We start from the raw sequence: 18,634 nt of genomic DNA, 5'->3' as shown, positions 1-18,634 counted from the left end.
ACAAACTTCTCAGTGGCAGCATCATATGCTTCCTAGGCTATGGAATATAAATCTTATCCTGACATCTGGTCCATGATGAGATCGAGTTTCATTCTTTTCCAGTCTATTAAACTTATGGACGAGAATGTTTAGTCACATTTAAAGTTGTGTTCATCAGCTTGAGAAAACACGTTGAGTTTCCTTCATGGACCACCTTGATAGAAGCCTAATGTTTTTTTTTTTGGTGATTTTATGAGCTTGAAGGTCACAGGTTGGTCTTTGTATGTTTCCATTCCAAGGGATTGTCTCAAGTGCCTTGCTTCTGGACTTTTGCCTTACAGATATTACATGCATGTTGTGTGTAATTTTTTAGCATGCATACTTTCTCTGCACTTTTGTTTAGACCATATCTCTACCAAGAAAATTTTAATCATATTAGCATTTCTTTATAGCATCCTCTATCACTTTTTCTGTTTGTTCTTATTTCTTGCAAACTTTTGTGTTTAAATCTAATTTTTGTGTATTTTTTTAATGCCAAAGTTAAAGGAGTATTTAGCTCACATGCACTACAGCTGAAATCAAGTACTTGAGCTGTAATGCATTTCTGAATTATGACAAGTAGTTGGAATTGCATACATAAATTGTAAAGCATTTAACTTCTACATTCATATGCTTCCTTTGCCCGCTGCAGGTACTGTGCCATTACCAGTGCTTACTACAGAAATATACCGCATTGTGAGTAGGAAGGCAGTCGAGGCCAGTGATGAAGGTGCTCCTTCATCTGTTCCTCCTAAAGGAGAGACAATCAATATCAAAGAAGAGGGATCTTCTTGGAAGAGATTGGATGCTGTTCAAGCTAGAGCTTGCATGGAAATCTTCAAGGACGATGGCTCTTGCTGCATAAGTCTTGTACATTACATCGTTCAACCAGCAATATTGTTCATTTGATTGTCCTCTTTGTCTGGGATCATATAAGATGGCAGTTACATGGAAATACTTTAGTATTTTCATGAAATTCTTTCTTGGTAGGATCAGGAATAGGTACAGTTACTTGGTAATACAAAAAAAAAGTAACCAAAATATATAAATGGATTATAAATGGATAATTGATTTTTATTTAATCCATTTAGATCCATTTATTAAATGGATCAGAGAGGATTTCCCCTCTGGCTCCTATACCATAGCCCCTTAAACCAGGAACTTAAAGAAGATTAAAGAAATAAAAAGCATAAGAGTAAGGAAGTGGATCGCAGTCGGACTGCCACTAGTTAGTATAGGCGGTTGAACCAACCATGTATAAACAGAATGTAAATACTAGAATGTAAAAACAAGTTAGTGTTAGCTCAGGCGGTATAACCGACCATTGATTGTTAGTATAATTAAAACAAATAAAAACAAGTAAATGAATATGAATGTAGGTAGCTTAGCCAACCATTTGATTGAATTAAAATACAAGAAAAGAAAAGAAAGCTCACAGATATGAAGCTCGCACAAGGGCTTGCTCCTTTGTTTAATCCTAACAACTAAAATATAAAAGCTAAGAACTTGTTTGTAGAGAGAGGGAGGAGAGTTTCTTCAAGCTAGAGAGAGAAGTAGTCTTGAAGAAATGGTGTCTGAAAGGTGTTGGGTTTGAGGGGTATTTATAGCAAATTTTCCCGTAGTGCTACAGTACCGTTACAGTGTTTGCTACAGTACCGTTACAGTCCTGCTACAGTGCTCGCTACAGTTCTTTGTTTGTCTTTTGTTGCCGTGCATGCACAGTAACTTGCCGGACCGCTACAGTACTTCTGGTGCTACAGTAAAAAATGATTTTTTCTATATTTTGTTCTGTTTGTGCCAGCTTGAATATCCGATTGAGCCAGCTTGAATATTTCTAAAGCATTTATTCAGCAAATCATTGCTGATAATTCTTCTAATGCTTCTTTGATCCATTGCTTGTAATATCGTGCATTGATCCCTTGTTTTTCAAGCAGATATTTGTTGATAATCATTCTTTGAATGTTTTTCCTTTGTATGAAACATTGTTCTTTCAATGTTTGTACTGAATAATTTGAGTTTGCTGATCCGATGTGATTATACCTGTGGATGTTGTAGCAAGGGATTCTTTCACCAGTATCCCTGTTGAAGTATATGATATCAAAGTTTTTGATCCTGGATTCTTTCCTTTCATTCTCGAGATAATGATACTCCATCCAAAGATGTGAGAAGGCATCATCCCTGAGTTTGATTTGAAAAGGTTGCGTTGGATCTCCAGGAATTAGAAATGGATTTTCTTCTTCTTCAATTTCCTGAATCCAGTTTATTGTTGAAGTCTCATCAATTGCTTGGAATTGATTTGAGATTGTTTCATTGGGTACCCAATTTGAAATAGATTCCGCAGGTATCCAGTTTGAAGATGATTCCTCGGGGATCCACTCCCAACTTGTTTGATTTTGATTTGATGATGTTTGGCCCTTATTAGCTTGAATGCTGGATATTTCTTCATGGGATGTTTGTTCCCAAGTAGAGTATCCATCGAAGAGATAATTTGTCTTTTCTAAATTATATGATGATGAACTTCCTTCACCGGCCATGTTTCTGCACAAAGAATTAGTTAGTTTAAAAAATTGGGATATTATCCCTTTGTAGATAATTTGGAAAGGAGCCAATTGATTGTGAAATGATGCTCCTAAGATGATAGGGTTAGTCAAATACTCAGTCCAGAAGAAGGTATCTGAGAATTGGTCTTGTATATTTGGAAATTTGAATTCAATATCAAGTTTAGGATTATTGGTTATTCTAAGGAATTCTAAAAATTGGATTGGAATAAGGTTTTTAGGAATATAGTTTTGGTCTGACCCTATATCAACTAGGGCTTTTGTTTTGATTACATAATTACCAATAATTAGTAATCATATTTGGATCGAATATTCCTGAAATAACTGAGAATTGTTATTCAGGTTTTCAGGGTTAATGGTTTCTTTTTGTAAGGTCATGGGTTGAATAAAAAATTTGTCAAGAATATCTTGGAAACCATCAGTATTTGGTTTACAAGAATTTTGTCTATGAATTTTTTCTAGAATGTCAAAGAGAAGACCTTTCAAAGGATCCGAAATTTCGTTTAAATATGGTTGTTTTGTTTCAAGAATGTCTTTAATGATGCTGAAAAGAAGGTTCTGATTTTTTGTCATCATATGTCCTTCTTTTCCATCTTCATCACTAATGATTGGGAAAGAAGATATTGATATGTATTTGTCATAATCTTCTGTTCGTTCAGATTTGATAACATCTGATTCGATTAGAGGATTTGACAATTGGGCTGCTAGTCTCAAAATATTGGAATTTTGGTTGTATAATGTTGGGTTGTGTTTCTGGGTGGATGAGTTTTGGGAATAAATAAGGTTAGCTGTTTTGTGGAAGAAGAAAGGGTTTTAAGGCCCATAGGTTTGGACTTTTTATTGGGCCTTGTATAGCAACTCAATGGCCCAAACTGTTTGTAAGAGGATCCAAGATTTCTCTCTCGGGACTGTTCTTCTACAGGTTGTCTGGGAAACCAGCCTGCTTGTTGGTCCTGTTCACAAGTTGTTTCTTCCCAAGGCTTATCGTTCACATATTGTGAACCAATAAGCCTTTTGGAGAAATCTTTGTTGTGAACTTTGTTTCTGTCTGACCTTGTCAAGAATATATGTTGATATCTTCTGGAGCTTGGGAATAGTTTTGATGAATCCCCTTCGGCTATTCCAGAATCATCACCAGATGTGAATATACCTAGGATATTGAATAACATTGTTTCTGGCAGGATGTTCCCATCTTGTATATCAGATTCATCCTTGTTGGTTGTGACTAGAATGTTATGAATAATATTTCTGCTGCTGTCTCCAATGATGAGATGTTCTTCACACCAGCCTTTAAATTGCCCAATAAATCCTATGAATAGGACATGAGCAATTAGTTGATTGCATCCACGTAATATTTGATTAAACATAGCTATGGTTGTCATCTGTTGAGATGTCATCGGAAGATTGTATCTGAATATCCCATCTATGCTCCATTCATAGATGTCTTCCTTATTGTATGAGTGTTGAAGGATATTGGATTTTATTCTGAAAATATCAGAATGAATCATTTGAGGGTGGTATAGATTTTGGATGTTTTTTTGGTTGGGAGTATAATTTTGTAAAAAAGGGTTTGAATATGATTTATTTAGAATAGAAGACCCTTGATTGTTTTGTATGGTATTGATCAAGGAAGCTCTTTGAATTTCGAACTCTTGTTTGTGTAAAGGAATTGGAAGGTATTGTTCAATCCAAAATTTTTGATTTTCTGGAGGTTTGAAAAGCAAGTTTGAGAAGTAGGTATTTGGAAGAGGAGGTTTGCGGATGAATTGGGTAAAAAGATTGAAAAGGTATTTCTCTGGATAGATTGTAAGAATCTTCTTGGCATGGGTATAGGCTGCCTCTTGGGCAATCCTGATTTCAATTTCATGAATGACCAATTTTGTCAAAGGAGACTCTGCCTGAATCTCTTGTTTGGTGACTGATTTGTTCAGTGAAGATCTTGTCTAAGGTTTTTGCTCGATGCGTCTAATTTTCCGCCGGATGTGTCTGATAGCTTGCCATTTATTTCTTGTTTGAATAGAAGGATGATCAATTCTATTCTCCCAAGAATATAAAGGTTGGATGTATTGATTCTTCTTGAATATTTGGATTTTCTGACCCCATTTGCTGGGTCTGATAGATCTTGGAGTATTGATTCGAGATCTAGCTAGATTTGTCAGATCTGATTTTTCAGATACTCCTTGTATTTGAGGATGTTCCTTTAATTTGTTGAAGATCCATGTCTCCTCAGTTTGTCCCTTGTATTTGCTGGATAACCATGTTTCCTCTGTCCATGATTCCACCTTGAGGCTTGGGTACTCAATATTAAGTACCTTTAGCTTATCAAGCTGCAACTGTTTCTAAGTTATGAAAGAATATATAGAAAATTTAGGAATTTCTTCCTGATTATTGTTTGCAGGAATTTCTTTTGAATTTTTCCGAGAAATATGTTCATTATCGGAAGGGATATTAAAATCATGGAATAAGTTTGAAATAAATATTTGTAAAGAATTTTGAATTATATCTTTAGTTGACTGGGTTTCAACTAACTGGTTTTTTTGTTTAAAAGAAATAATATTTGTTGGTGAATTTCTAATAACCATTGGTTTGGAAAAAGGTTGAGAGGGAATATCAGCAGTTTCTTGTTTATTAACTGATTTGAAGGAATTAATTTTTGTTTGAATATTTTCATCAGTTATAGGTTTGATACGAGGTTGATTTTTATTTAAGACATTTATTGAGGAATATCCTATGTCTTTTCCGATATCAAGACTAGTAGTATTAACAGAATTATGTAATGATTGACCAGGAATCAAAAGTTTTGAAGTTTCAACAAAATCTTGGTTTGGTAAATCTATTGGGTTTAATAGATCCACAGGAGAATCTGGTAGATCTATATCTGCTGGGTTTATATGAATATATTTTGATGGATCAGTGGATTCTGAATATTTATGAGAAGATATATGGGTTGTTTGAGGCAGATCTATGGATAGATCTTTTGATTTTGGCTTAGTTTGGACCGGATCTATGAGATCTGGTGTAGGAACTTGTGTTTTTATGGTTTTTGACATAGAGGATGCAGGTTTTGATATGGTTGTTTGGACTGGACTTATGAGTTTTGGTGAGGATGACTCTTGAGAAGTTTGGGACTCATACCAGTCAAAGAAATGAATATTTTGTTTTGTTTTTGTCAAAAAGTCATAAAAGTTTTCTTGAATATTTTTTCGGGCTTCTCCCTGGTATTTATCAAAAAATTATTTTTTTTAAATAGTTGTGGTTTGCAAAGAATTCAGATCTAATGTTTTGTCCATTAATCTGAAATTTAGAAGGTTTGTTTTCTAGTTTTCTTTGAATAAGGATTGACTGCTCAATTTGAGCAATTCTAGTTTGAAGTTTATTCAAAGGTTTGTTGTTTGAAGAAGAACTAGAATTTATGAAGTACGCTTTAATTGGAGAAGTCATTGGAAAATAAAACAAGAAAATAAAAATTTAAACGCAGAAAAAGATTTAAACAACTTATGATCCTCTTCCCTTTGGCACAGAATCCTTCAGGATCCATGGAGGATAAACTATTTTTCTTAATCAGATTATAAAGGATAGTGTGAAACCTATAAGAAAAGATCTAATCTTTTGAGAAAAATTAACTATACATGACGACCATATTTCCATCATAATAAAGATAGTAAAATAAACCTACAAGAATAGATCTAAATCTTTTGAGAAAGATTAACTATGCATGACGACCATATTTCCAAACAAAATCATAAGATTGATAGTAGAAACCCATTTTCCCTGGATCTGATCTTGTGACACTTCCCCGTCCTAGAGCATCATACCCTAAGAACCTCAACGCCCCTACAGAGCCAAATTCCTCATGATTTTACCTGGATCGGACGTTGGCACTTATTGGATCCATGTCATTCAATCAGATCTAAAGTCATGAAATCAAAACTATCAAAATTATAATAAGCTTGAATATATTGTAATCACGAAGTTAACCAGTCTCATCTAATTAGATCTAAACTTGTAGATATACACTATCAGTAGCATAAATAAAGAAAGAAAGATGGTAATCATGAAGTTAATAAATCTCATCAGAAAGATATAAACTTGTAGATCTGCACTAACAATATCATAATAAGTAAAGAAAAATAGCCATCACCCCACTTCCCCCTCTGGCTCTGATACCAGGCGGGACGAGGGTTAGTGATAAGAGTTTATTTTACGTATTTTTAAGTACATTTTATTAGTTAATTTTGAGTTGATTATTTAGTTTTATAAATAAAATAAAGTAGTTTTTGGTAAAATTATATATTTTTGGTAAAAGTGGATAATATTGCATTTTTAGTGATTTTAATGGTAAAAACTTCATTTTTATGCAAGAATGATGATTCAATCACCAAAGGATGTCAAATGAGATGAAAAATCGAAATTTGATGATGAATTCAAGTGGTAACAAGAAGAATGAAGTGAAAAACGTTCAAGTGAGGAAATGCAATACAAATCAGTTTTGACACTCTTCGGTATTTTGATTATATCTGGAGCTACACTTATCGGATTGAGGTAATATTTATACCATTTTAAAGCTAAGAAAGAGACCTACAATTCGTATGAAGACATTGAAATCTAATTCTGCCATTTTCATGGACAAAAAGTCGGAATACAGAAGCTACACTCTGTGGTCGGAATTGGAAACAGAGGTTTGACCAGGTGATAGTATTTCAACCATATCTCAGGCTGCACAACTCTGATTTGGATGATTTTTATAGCATTCGAAAGCTAACTCAAAGGGCTACAACTTTTGTGTTTTGCACAAAAGCCAGTTCGGTTTTCATCATGGAGAAAATTGCAGTTGAAATAAGGCCAGAGTGAAACCCCGAGTATACAAAATGCGAGTTTCTGCCGCGTTTTGTGTAGGCGCGTTTTGTAGCCGAAAATCTGCAATTTGCTCGGCCATTCCTCTTGTGTTCAAACTACTTTCCAGCTATAAGTTGCAAGGAAATTCGGTGCACATGCTTCAGAAGACCAAAGGGCAAGAAAGGGGGCTTATTTTCAAGTCAAAAATATTGGTTTTTGACTATGCTAACAAAGTGGAGATTTGGGAATCAAAGGTGAGAATTTGACTTGGAAAAATGGAGCCTTTGAGTAGTTTTTATGCAGAGACATTGAGGGAGGTCTGGGGATCCAGACGTAGCTAGTATTCTCACTAAAAAGAAAACATAGTCTCTCTAGCTAGGTACTTGCAAGGGGCAATTGAGGTTTCATCTTGTAATCATCTAAATTCAAGACAAAGGAGATTTTTGGAAGGCTTCACCATATTTTGGTTAAGACTTTCTTTACTCTTTTTGTATTTGTAACTCATGACGATTTACATTAATGAAGTTATGAGTGTTTCATCATTCATGAGTAGCTAATTTCCTTTATCTAGGGAGTAGATGAAACTTATGGCCAAGTGATATGAAGTGATTGTGATTTATACTTGTTATATCTTGTATTAACCTATCTACTTGTGTATGTTGGATTACTTATTGTTGTTTGATCACCAATAGCAGATTTATAGTTGTTTTTACTCATTGAGAAATGGTAACAATAATGGAATGACATAAGTAGAGCTTGAGTAGTATATTCATGAGAATAGAAATACATTCAAGTGGATGAAATCTACATTTCCTGTGTGCATAAAACAGATTTAGTATTTACCAAGAGATTAGGAAAAACTAATCTGTTTTAACCCATTATTATCATGAGAATGTGATTTTGGTATTGTTGGAAATGAATCCTTGGTCAAACAAGAGTAGTAACAAGTGTTAAATTCATTCGTTTTAGATCTTTTGTGTTATATGTGGAATCTACATCCCTAGATCTTAATATTTAGTGAATTCTACTCCTATTGTGAAATTGCATTTATCTAGTTAAGAATTTTTGTAGTTGAATTAAATTCTGAATTTTTTGCTCAAATTTATTGTGAGTCTAAATAATAGAGTAAATTAGTGTCTAATAATTGTTTTAATTGCTTCTCGTGGGATCGACCCGATACACATCTTGTACTACAATTGCGACCTGTATATTTGCAGTCCAATGGGTGTAAAATCAGAATTGAACTTGCATTGATATAAAAAATCCAGTCAAGTTTTTGGCGCCGCTGCCGGGGAGCGGCAATATTAGGGCCTAATCATCTTTATTAATTTAGATATTTTTCATTATTTTTATTCAAGTTGTTGAATTTAAACTGCAAAATTTCTCTTATTTTTGTTTGTAGTGTATGCACCGGGCGTCTCGAGAAGTTGCACTTTTCGATCCAGAAATTGAGAGGACACTACATAGACAAAGGAGGAACACACTATAGCAAGAGGAACAAGGGATTTGGCAATCAATAGAGGAAATCTTAATAGAGCTTCCATTTGAAAAAGAAATGGCAGAAAACGAAGCAAATGGGCGAGTTCTACGAGATTTTGCTCTACCGGGAACACAAGGATCTCAAACGAGCATAGCAAGTCGTTCGGTAAATGCTAACAACTTTGAGATTAAACCATCACTTATCCAAATGGTTCAACAATCTCAATTTGGAGGTAATGCAGTAGAAGATCCTAATACACACTTAGCTACATTCTTGGAAATTTGTGATACAATTAAAATGAATGGAGTTAGTGATGATGCTATAAGGCTAAGATTGTTCCCATTTTCATTGAGAAATAAGGCCAAACTTTGGTTACACTCTCACGCTCCTAATACTTTCACCGGATAAGATGATTTATCAAGAGCATTCTTAAATAAGTATTTTCCACCAGATAAGACTGCTAAGCTTAGAATGGATATCACTAGTTTTAGTCAATTAGAAGGTGAATCATTATATGAGGCATGGGAAAGGTTTAGAAATTTGCTTCGAAAATATCCACATCATGGACTGCCGGAGTGGTTAATCATACAAACCTTCTATAATGGTTTAGTTTTTTCTATTAAAACTATAATCGATGCAGCTGCAGGTGGAGCTTTAATGGGTAAATCACCCCAAGAAACTCATAATTTGATAGAAGAAATGGCAGCAAATAACTACCAATGGGCCAATGAGAGAGGTAATACAAGACGTCACGCAAGTATGATAGAAATGGACACTCTCAATATGCTAAGTGCTCAAATGAATAATGTGATGAAGTTGCTAAGTAGACAAGGTGGAGTTGGTCCAAGTTCATCTAATGCACATGTAGCATGTTGTTCTATATGTGGAGGTGAACATGATACTAATGAGTGTGTTAATTCTGAGCAGGTACAATTCGTCAATAATTACAATCGTAATGCTCAAAATAACCCCTACTCGAATACTTACAATCCGGGGTGGAGAAATCATCCAAACTTTGGATGGAAGGATCAAGGAAATCAACCAAGGCCAGCAAATCCACCGGAATTTCAATCAAGGCAACAACAAGCTGAAACTAAACCTGGTTGGGAAATGGCAGTGGAAAAGCTCGCAAAAGTTACTTCAGACAGATTTGAGCGAATAGAAGGAAGATTGGACCAGCTCACTACAATGTACAGGAATGTAGAGGTCCAAATTGGTCAAATTGCTAGTTCTTTGAATAATCGTAATCAAGAAAAATTACCTAGCAAAACAGAGGTAAATCCTAAGGAGCATGTCAAAGCCATTACTCTTCGTAGTGGTAAGCAATTAGAAGATCCTCCAGTGATGGAAGTTGAGAAAGATGAGAATGAAAAACAAGAAGAAAAGCAGAGGAACCAAGAGGCGATAGTGGAAGAAAATAGCCGGGAGAAATCAAGAAAAAATCAACCATCATCTTCCGCTACCATTCCAATACCTCCTGCGGTTCCATTTCCACAAAGATTAAAGCAAAATAAGTTTGATAAAGATTTTGAAAAATTTGTTAAACTTTTCAAACAATTGCACATTAACATTCCTTTTGCCGATGCTATTTTACAGATTCCGTCTTATGCGAAATTTCTCAAGGAAATCATAACTAGAAAAAGAAAGTTGGAAGACTGCGAAACAATAGCATTAACGGAGGAATGTAGTGCAATTATTCAAAATAAACTACCACCGAAGTTGAAGGATCCAGAGAGTTTTTCTATACCTTGCACCATAGGTAACGTTGATTTTTCTAAGGCATTGTGTGATCTTGGTGCTAGTGTATCATTAATACCTTTAACGGTGGCTAGACAATTGGATTTGCATGAGCTTAAACGCACTAATGTTACTTTGCAACTAGCGGATCGGTCTATTAGATATCCATTGGGAGTGTTGGAGAATGTATTGATAAAAGTTCAAAAATTTACCATTCCAGTGGATTTTGTGGTATTAGATATGAAAGAAGATATATCTATGCCAATTATTCTAGGTAGACCATTTCTAGCTACTGCAGGTACTATTATTGATGTCAAAAATAACAAGCTTAAGTTTCAAGTAGGTGAAGAAGAGGTAAAATTTAATTTGAATGAAATAAAAAAAATACCCTTCTTTTATCGATCTTGCTTATTCTATTGGCACAATTGATAAACTAACCCAAGAGATGAGTCAAGTCAACTTTGACTTAGATCCTCTTGAGTATTGTTTAATGAGTTTAGGTAAGCAAGAAGATGTTTGTGAAGAAATTGAAGAATTGGCCAAGTACTTGGATTTTCAAGCACCTTATAAAAGGGGTAATTTGTATGAAAGTCTTGGCCAAGGAAAAGGGTTTTCACAACCTTCAGAAATTGAACCTCCAAGGTTAGAGCTTAAGCCACTTCCAACTCATCTAAGGTATGAATTTCTTGGAGAAAATAGCACTTTACCTGTAATTGTTAGTGCTGACCTTGATGATGAGCAGTGTGCAAAATTGTTAAGAGTTCTAAGAAGGCGTAAGAAGGCAATTAGATGGACAATTTCAGACATTAAAGGTATAAGTCCTTCTATATGCATGCATCGAATTTTATTGGAGAACGGTTGCAAACCAGTGGTGGAAACACAAAGAAAACTCAATCCAAACATGAAAGAGGTGGTAAGAAATGAAATTCTTAAGTGGCTTGACGCAGGTATAGTTTTTCCTATCTCCGATAGTGTTTGGATTAGTCCAATTCATGTGGTACCAAAGAAAGGTGGAATGACTACAATCGTGGGTAAAAATGATGAATTAATTCCATCTAGACTTGTGGTAGGGTGGAGAGTGTGTATTGATTATCGTAAGTTAAATACGGTAACAAGAAAAGATCATTTTCCCCTACCATTTCTTGATCAATTATTGGAGCGAATAGCTGGATATGAATTTTACTGTTTTTTTGATGGTTTTTCAGGATATAATCAAATAGCTATAGCTCCAGAGGATCAAGAGAAGACTACATTTACATGTCCTTATGGCACTTTTGCCTTTAGAAGAATGTCATTTGGTTTATGCAATGCTCCTACAACTTTTCAACGATGCATGATGGCTATTTTTTCTGATTATATTGAGAAAATTATGGAGATATTTATGGATGATTTTTCTGTGTATGGTTCATCTTTTGACCATTGTCTTCATAATTTAGAATTGATTTTGCAAAGATGCGAGAAAACAAATCTTGTATTGAATTGGGAGAAATGCCATTTTATGGTAAAAAAAGGAATTGTCTTAGGGCACAAGATTTCTTCCAAGGGAATTGAGGTGGATAAAGCCAAAATAGAAGTTATCGAAAAATTGCCACCCCCAAGCAATGTCAAGGGGATACGGAGTTTTTTAGGACATGCTGGCTTTTATAGACGTTCTATTAAAGATTTTTCTAAAATAGTAAAGCCATTATGTGATTTATTATGTAAAGATACCCCTTTTCAATTTGATGACAATTGTTTGGTTGCATTTGAAAGGTTGAAGAAGGAATTGATTTCGGCCCCAATTATAACTTCGCCCGATTGGTCACTACCATTTGAATTGATGTGTGATGCAAGTGATTATGCGGTTGGAGCAGTTTTGGGACAAAAGAAAGAAGGATGGTTGCACGTCATTTACTATGCTAGCAAGTTGCTAAATGAGGCACAACTCAATTATGCAACTACAGAAAAAGAGCTATTGGCAGTGATATTTGCTTTGGATAAATTTAGATCTTATTTAGTAGGATCTAAAGTTATTATATATACGGACCATGCGGCTCTTAAATATTTGTTACATAAAAAAGATGCAAAACCAAGATTAATTCGGTGGATTCTTTTATTGCAGGAATTTGATGTGGAGATAAAAGACAAAAAGGGAACGGAGAATCTAGTAGCGGATCATCTATCACGCCTAGAATATATTCCAGTTAAGGATCAAGTTCCTATTCAAGAGAATTTCCCAGATGAGTTTGTCCTAGCAATTATCAATTCTCCATAGTATGCTGATATTGCTAATTTTTTGGTAAGTGGAGAGATTCCAAGGGGATTTAATTACCATCAAAAGAAGAAATTCTTACATGATGTCAAAAGTTACTTTTGGGAGGAACCATTGCTGTATAAACATTGTGCCGATTGTATGGTACGTAGATGTATTCCCGAAAATGAGGTACATAATATTTTATATCATTGTCATAACCTTGAAACAGGTGGTCATTTTAGCACTTCAAAAACTGTGGCAAGGGTATGGCAATCAGGGTTTTATTGGCCAACTATGTATCGAGATGTTCGAAAATATGTTAAAAGTTGTGAAGCATGCCAAAGAACTGGAAATATATCTCAAAAGAATGAAATGCCCCTAACTACCTTCTTAGAAGTTGAATTATTTGATATATGGGGTATTGACTTTATGGGACCATTTTCTAGTTCTTTTAATAATAAATACATCTTAGTAGCAGTGGATTATGTTTCTAAATGGGTAGAAGCAATCGTTTCACCTACTAATGACTCTAAGATTGTACTTAGATTCCTTAAAAAGAATATTTTCAGTAGATTTGGTATACCTAAGGCCATAATAAGTGATGAAGGAAAATATTTTTGTAACAAACAACTGGATTCCTTATTGTTTAAATATGGTTGTAGGCATAAGACATCACTCCCGTACCATCCTCAAGCCAATGGACAAGCGGAGCTAGCTAATCATGAGATAAATCTCATTTTGGAGAAAACTGTGAATAAATCACGCAAGGATTGGGCTACAAAGCTAGATGACACACTATGGGCTTACCGAACGGCATTTAAGACTCCCTTAGGGATGTCGCCGTATCGTTTAGTCTATGGAAAATCTTGTCACTTACCTGTAGAGATTGAACATAAAGCTTATTGGGCTATTAAAGCAATTAATATGGATTTTAATCTTGCAGGTGGAAGGAGATTACTTGAGCTGAGTGAATTGGAGGAACACCGGTTACATGCATACGAAAATGCCAAAATTTATAAAGAAAAGATCAAATATTGGCATGACAAGCACATTATTCCTAAACAATTTCAGGTAGGGCAAAAAGTGCTTTTGTTCAATTCACGCCTGAGGTTATTTCCAGGAAAATTGAAGTCAAGGTGGTCTAGACCATTTGAAGTCACTCAAGTATTTCCCTATGGAGCGGTTGAAGTGGCAAATTCAAGAAATGAAAGGTTTAAGGTCAATGGACAACGATTGAAACCCTACTTGGCAGGTGAAATCGTACCCAATGGGCTTATATGTCTTTTGGGCGAGCCCTCTTCAATTTAAGAACCTTAATATGTGAGTCGAGCCAATGACTATAAACAAGAGCACTAATTGGGAGGCAACCCAATGTTTATGTTATATGTGTTAATTTGGTGTGATTTTGTGGTTTGAATAATTTTTTAAGTTAAGTTGTTATTTTTGTATTATAGGGTTGACAATTGGAAGCAAGAATGACCATTTGAGGTAAAAAATGCGAACTTTGATCAATCCCCTTCATGAAAGTTAAAGGTGTATTTGATCCATCGAAAAGGGGTAAAATACATGTTTTTATCATTTTACATGTGCGCACATTGATAAGTTTTGCAAACAAATGATCCATGATGCATTTTGAGTAATTGGGGTACCAATGGTAATTGTTCAAAGTTTATTTTCTGCAAAAAAATTGCAGAAGAAAACGCGCCTAGCATAAAAACTCGCTTTTTGTCGCGTTTTCATCAAAACGCGTTTCCAATTCTGCAACCACAATGAAGAAAACGCGCTTAAAAATGCGACATAGAGTCGCGTTTCTCAGATAAATCACGTTTTCAAGCCTGGATCATAATAAAAAAACGCGACTTAAAATACGCGACTCAAAGTCGCTTTTTCACACAGAGCCGCGTTTTCATTCCTGCAAGATTTGTGCAGGAAACGCGACTTAGAAAACTCGAGTTGAAGGCGCGTTTCTAGTCGCGTTTTATGTGTCCGAATATAGCCTCCAGAAACGCGATTTCAGCTTCATTTCCTCTTCTCTTCTCCATTTTTCAGGCGCGTTTTTCCTCCCTTTCTACCCAACTCACAAATCTTCATTTTTACTCATAATCTTGCTAGAAATCATCACCCAACACCTTTTGAGCTTCATACAACCTTTTTAACTGATTATAATCCAAGAAAAACACCTCAAATTCAGTTTTTGAAGGATTGAAGGTTAGGGTTCTTCAACTCTAATTTCTTCAATTGGAGGTTGTTTAATAGGGCTTTTTGCATTTTTAGCATCACCAAACATCCTTCTACGTGATTGAGGTAAGTTTCTTCATCAAATCTTTTGATTTTTGAAAGTCATATTTTTTATCCTGAGCTATCTGACATCTTTTAATGTCGAAAATTTGATGATGTATTTGACTTTTTTTTTTGAATTTATTCATGCTCATTGAGATTGTTTAAATATGTTTATGAGTTTAAATGTAGCTATTTGTTGGTCATTATTGCTTTATAAATTCATAATTGCTATATTTGAAGGAAATCGACAAATGAAGTTAGGATGTTTTTGAGCCATTGGTGATGTTTAATTATGGTTAAGAATGGCTAGTTGGTGATGTTTGAGCATGTACATTGTGTATAGTGAGTAATTTGGTTGATTTGATGAGTTAATTGGTTTAATTTTTGCTTAAACATGATTATAACTATAAGTATATTTTTATTGTTAAGTTTAAATATTTATAATCATAATTGTTGTTAATTTCACTGATTGGGTTATAATTATTCAATATCTTGTTTCAATTGGTGATTTTGAGCAATTTTTGGCATAAATTATGGCTCTTCTTGATTCGGTCTTTTACATTAGTTATTGGACGAATTGTCACTTGCAAGGACACATTAGAGATAATTTGGATCATTTTAGGATATTCATTGCCAAATTGTTCATTGTGTCTAAATACATGTGGTTAATTGCAACATTTTCTTTTAGGTACTATGCCAAGGGGAAGAAGAGCGGCACTTTCATCCTCTAGTAGTGAGGAGAGGGAGGTTAATGAGGAGATGGAAGTGACTGAGGAGGAGAATTCACCTTCTCCTCCACCAGTTAACCGACAGCCTGGTGAGGGCACCTCCCGTGGAGCGAGTAGATCGGTATTTGACGGTGCTAGGTTCAATAATCGCAGGAATCAAGAATGGCATGAGGAGCATGCTAACTTGGAGTTCCTGTTTGAGATGCATGTCAACCCAACAGTTGAGATGATGTATAACATTTCAGAGGCTTTTGCTCAGCTGGGATGGGCACCGATTCTCACCCTACCAAACCATTACTACCCCAACTTGGTGCGCAAGTTTTACGCTAACATTGAGAGTAAGGCGCGCCATAGTGGAGAAATAGTTGAGTCCTGGGTACGTGGAAGACGAATCACCTTGTCACGTCAAGATTTGGCCGCTATTTTGGGGTGTATGGATGACGGCCGTCCAGTAGATTTGAAGAAGGAGTTTGTTCCCCCGAATAGGAGGTGGGATCCCTCGCTGGCCATGGCTAGGTTTGGTCTTGAGTACCAACCTTTTCGCTCTACAAGGAAGGAGACCATTTTGGCGAATGTCTTTGAACCTCATCATCGGTTTATCATTTACATGATGGCTCACAATGTCATCCCAAAGAAGATGGGGCACACGGAGGTTCCCAAGAGCGATATTTACTTCCTTGATTACATGTTCCACAACCGAACTTCCCCGTATGCTCGAATTTCATTGCCGAACATCATCATCAGCCACATTAGGTCTACGTGAGGCGTAAGACAACTTCCTTCAAACTTTCATTTCCTCGTCTACTGACTTTAATCTTCCCCCGTTTTGAGGTTCGCTTGGAAGGCATGAGGCGGGAGAATGTTCCTCCACGAGCTGAAATGACTCTTACTACTCTCCGTCGGCTTGGTATTGGCATGGGGAACATTCCACGCCCTGTTCAAGAGCGGAGACAGAAGGCTAGACATGGTCGCGATGCAGCTGGACCATCTACTGCAGCACCACCTCCTCCTCCGCCACAAACCAATTGGCAGCGGCTTTTCGGTCGCTTGGACGACATCGACCATCATTTAGCCCGACTGGATACTCGCCTGGACCACATTGAACATCATCTAAGCTTACATCCACCTCCCGTCAATGATGATGAAGATGACGATGAAGAGGATGATTGAGGCTGCCCTTTGGCTGGCTTTTCTTTTGTTTGCTTGTTTGCGTGTTATTTTTATCTTTTGTTTGAAAAATATTAATTTACATTCCTTATTTTGAATATTGGAACTTGTGGCAGTAACTAGTAGATCATTGACTGTAGATGGTTGAGTGGTCGATGGCTCATGATTCAAGGCTTCACTGGACCGCAGCCATATCACTTGGGGAGTCACTTGTTCCTTTCTTTTGTTTCTTTTCTTTTCTTTCCCTACACATTGAGGACAATGTGTATTCTAAGTGTGGGGGAAGAAATGTGTGGTACTTGTGATTTTAGTTGTGTTTGAGGTTGGAAATATTTTTGTTTCTTATGGTTTGCTGGCAGGGAGTTTAGTCCATTTTTAAGGGGAAACTCTGTCAAAATTTTTCCAAAACCTTATACTTATATATATATATATATATATAATCATAAATAAACAAATAAAATTTTGTCACTTATCCTTTTTGAAATAGATATATGTGGTTTTGAAACTTCTTTTCTCAGTTAACTTGGAAAGGATTATTATGTGATTATGATTTTTACATTTGTAGGAAAGTATATCTAGTAAAGTGGAGAAAATTATGCCTAAATTTTGCATATTTGATGAAATTTCTTCTTTTTATTTGATTTTACAAGTTAAGGAATTAATATGGTCAATAAGTGTTACTCTCTTCTCATGATTGCTTTTTAGAGGGAATTTTATTATTTCTCTCTCTCTCTATATATATATATTTTGTTTCTTAAAAAAAAAAAGAGTTATTCTACTCCAATGGTTCTTGTACTTAGTAACCGGGAGTCTTCATCTACAAATGTCGACTTTCGCGTAAAACAGTACTTGAATTAAGAGTATGAAAAGCAACTTGAGTATGTGAAATATTGAGTAACCGGTGATCTTCATCTAAAAATGTCGATCTTCGCGTCAAAAGGTATTTTTCACAACTTAAGTAGTATTTAACTCTTAAAATATATAAAACAAAAAAAAAGAAAAAAAAAAGAGAAAATAAAAGAAAATAAATCCTTCTTTAAGAAAAATAAAGAAGTTGATCATGAGATTAGTTAGCATCTTTATTGACTATATGAGTTGCTTGCTTGTAAAATTGGGTAAAAATGAGAAATTGAGTTGAATTAGTAAAATTATGGTATACTTGGCTCTTCTTTGCTTGATATTATGAGTACTTGAGGTTAATTGAAAAATCACATAAGGGTTATTTACCTTGATTCAAGGAAATGAAGTTGAAATGCTACATATGTGTATTTTTAATCTTTGGATCATTGATGGTTGGAATTTCATATTGCTTGAGGACAAGCAATGATTCAAGTGTGGGGGTATTTGATAAGAGTTTATTTAACGTATTTTTAAGTGCATTTTATTAGTTAATTTTGAGTTGATTATTTAGTTTTATAAATAAAATAAAGTAGTTTTTGGTAAAATTATATATTTTTGGTAAAAGTGGATAATATTGCATTTTTAGTGATTTTAATGGTAAAAACTTCATTTTTATGCAAGAATGATGATTCAATCACCAAAGGATGTCAAATGAGATGAAAAATCGAAATTTGGTGATGAATTCAAGTGGTAACAA

At 35.1% G+C, this 18,634-nt stretch overlaps 1 non-coding gene across 1 annotated transcript; it reads right to left on the bottom strand.

Annotated features, from left to right (window-relative positions):
- Positions 1-9,354: 9,354 nt before the first annotated feature.
- On the bottom strand, positions 9,355-9,461 carry LOC113740488 (small nucleolar RNA R71). The gene has a single exon (XR_003460484.1). It is a non-coding gene; the product is annotated as a small nucleolar RNA R71 (small nucleolar RNA).
- Positions 9,462-18,634: the final 9,173 nt, after the last annotated feature.

Source organism: Coffea arabica, chromosome 4c, assembly GCF_036785885.1.
Source record: "Coffea arabica cultivar ET-39 chromosome 4c, Coffea Arabica ET-39 HiFi, whole genome shotgun sequence".
Taxonomy (NCBI): domain Eukaryota; kingdom Viridiplantae; phylum Streptophyta; class Magnoliopsida; order Gentianales; family Rubiaceae; genus Coffea; species Coffea arabica.
The sequence above is the reverse complement of the archived record's forward strand: the minus strand, read 5'-3'. Positions and strand labels throughout refer to the sequence as shown.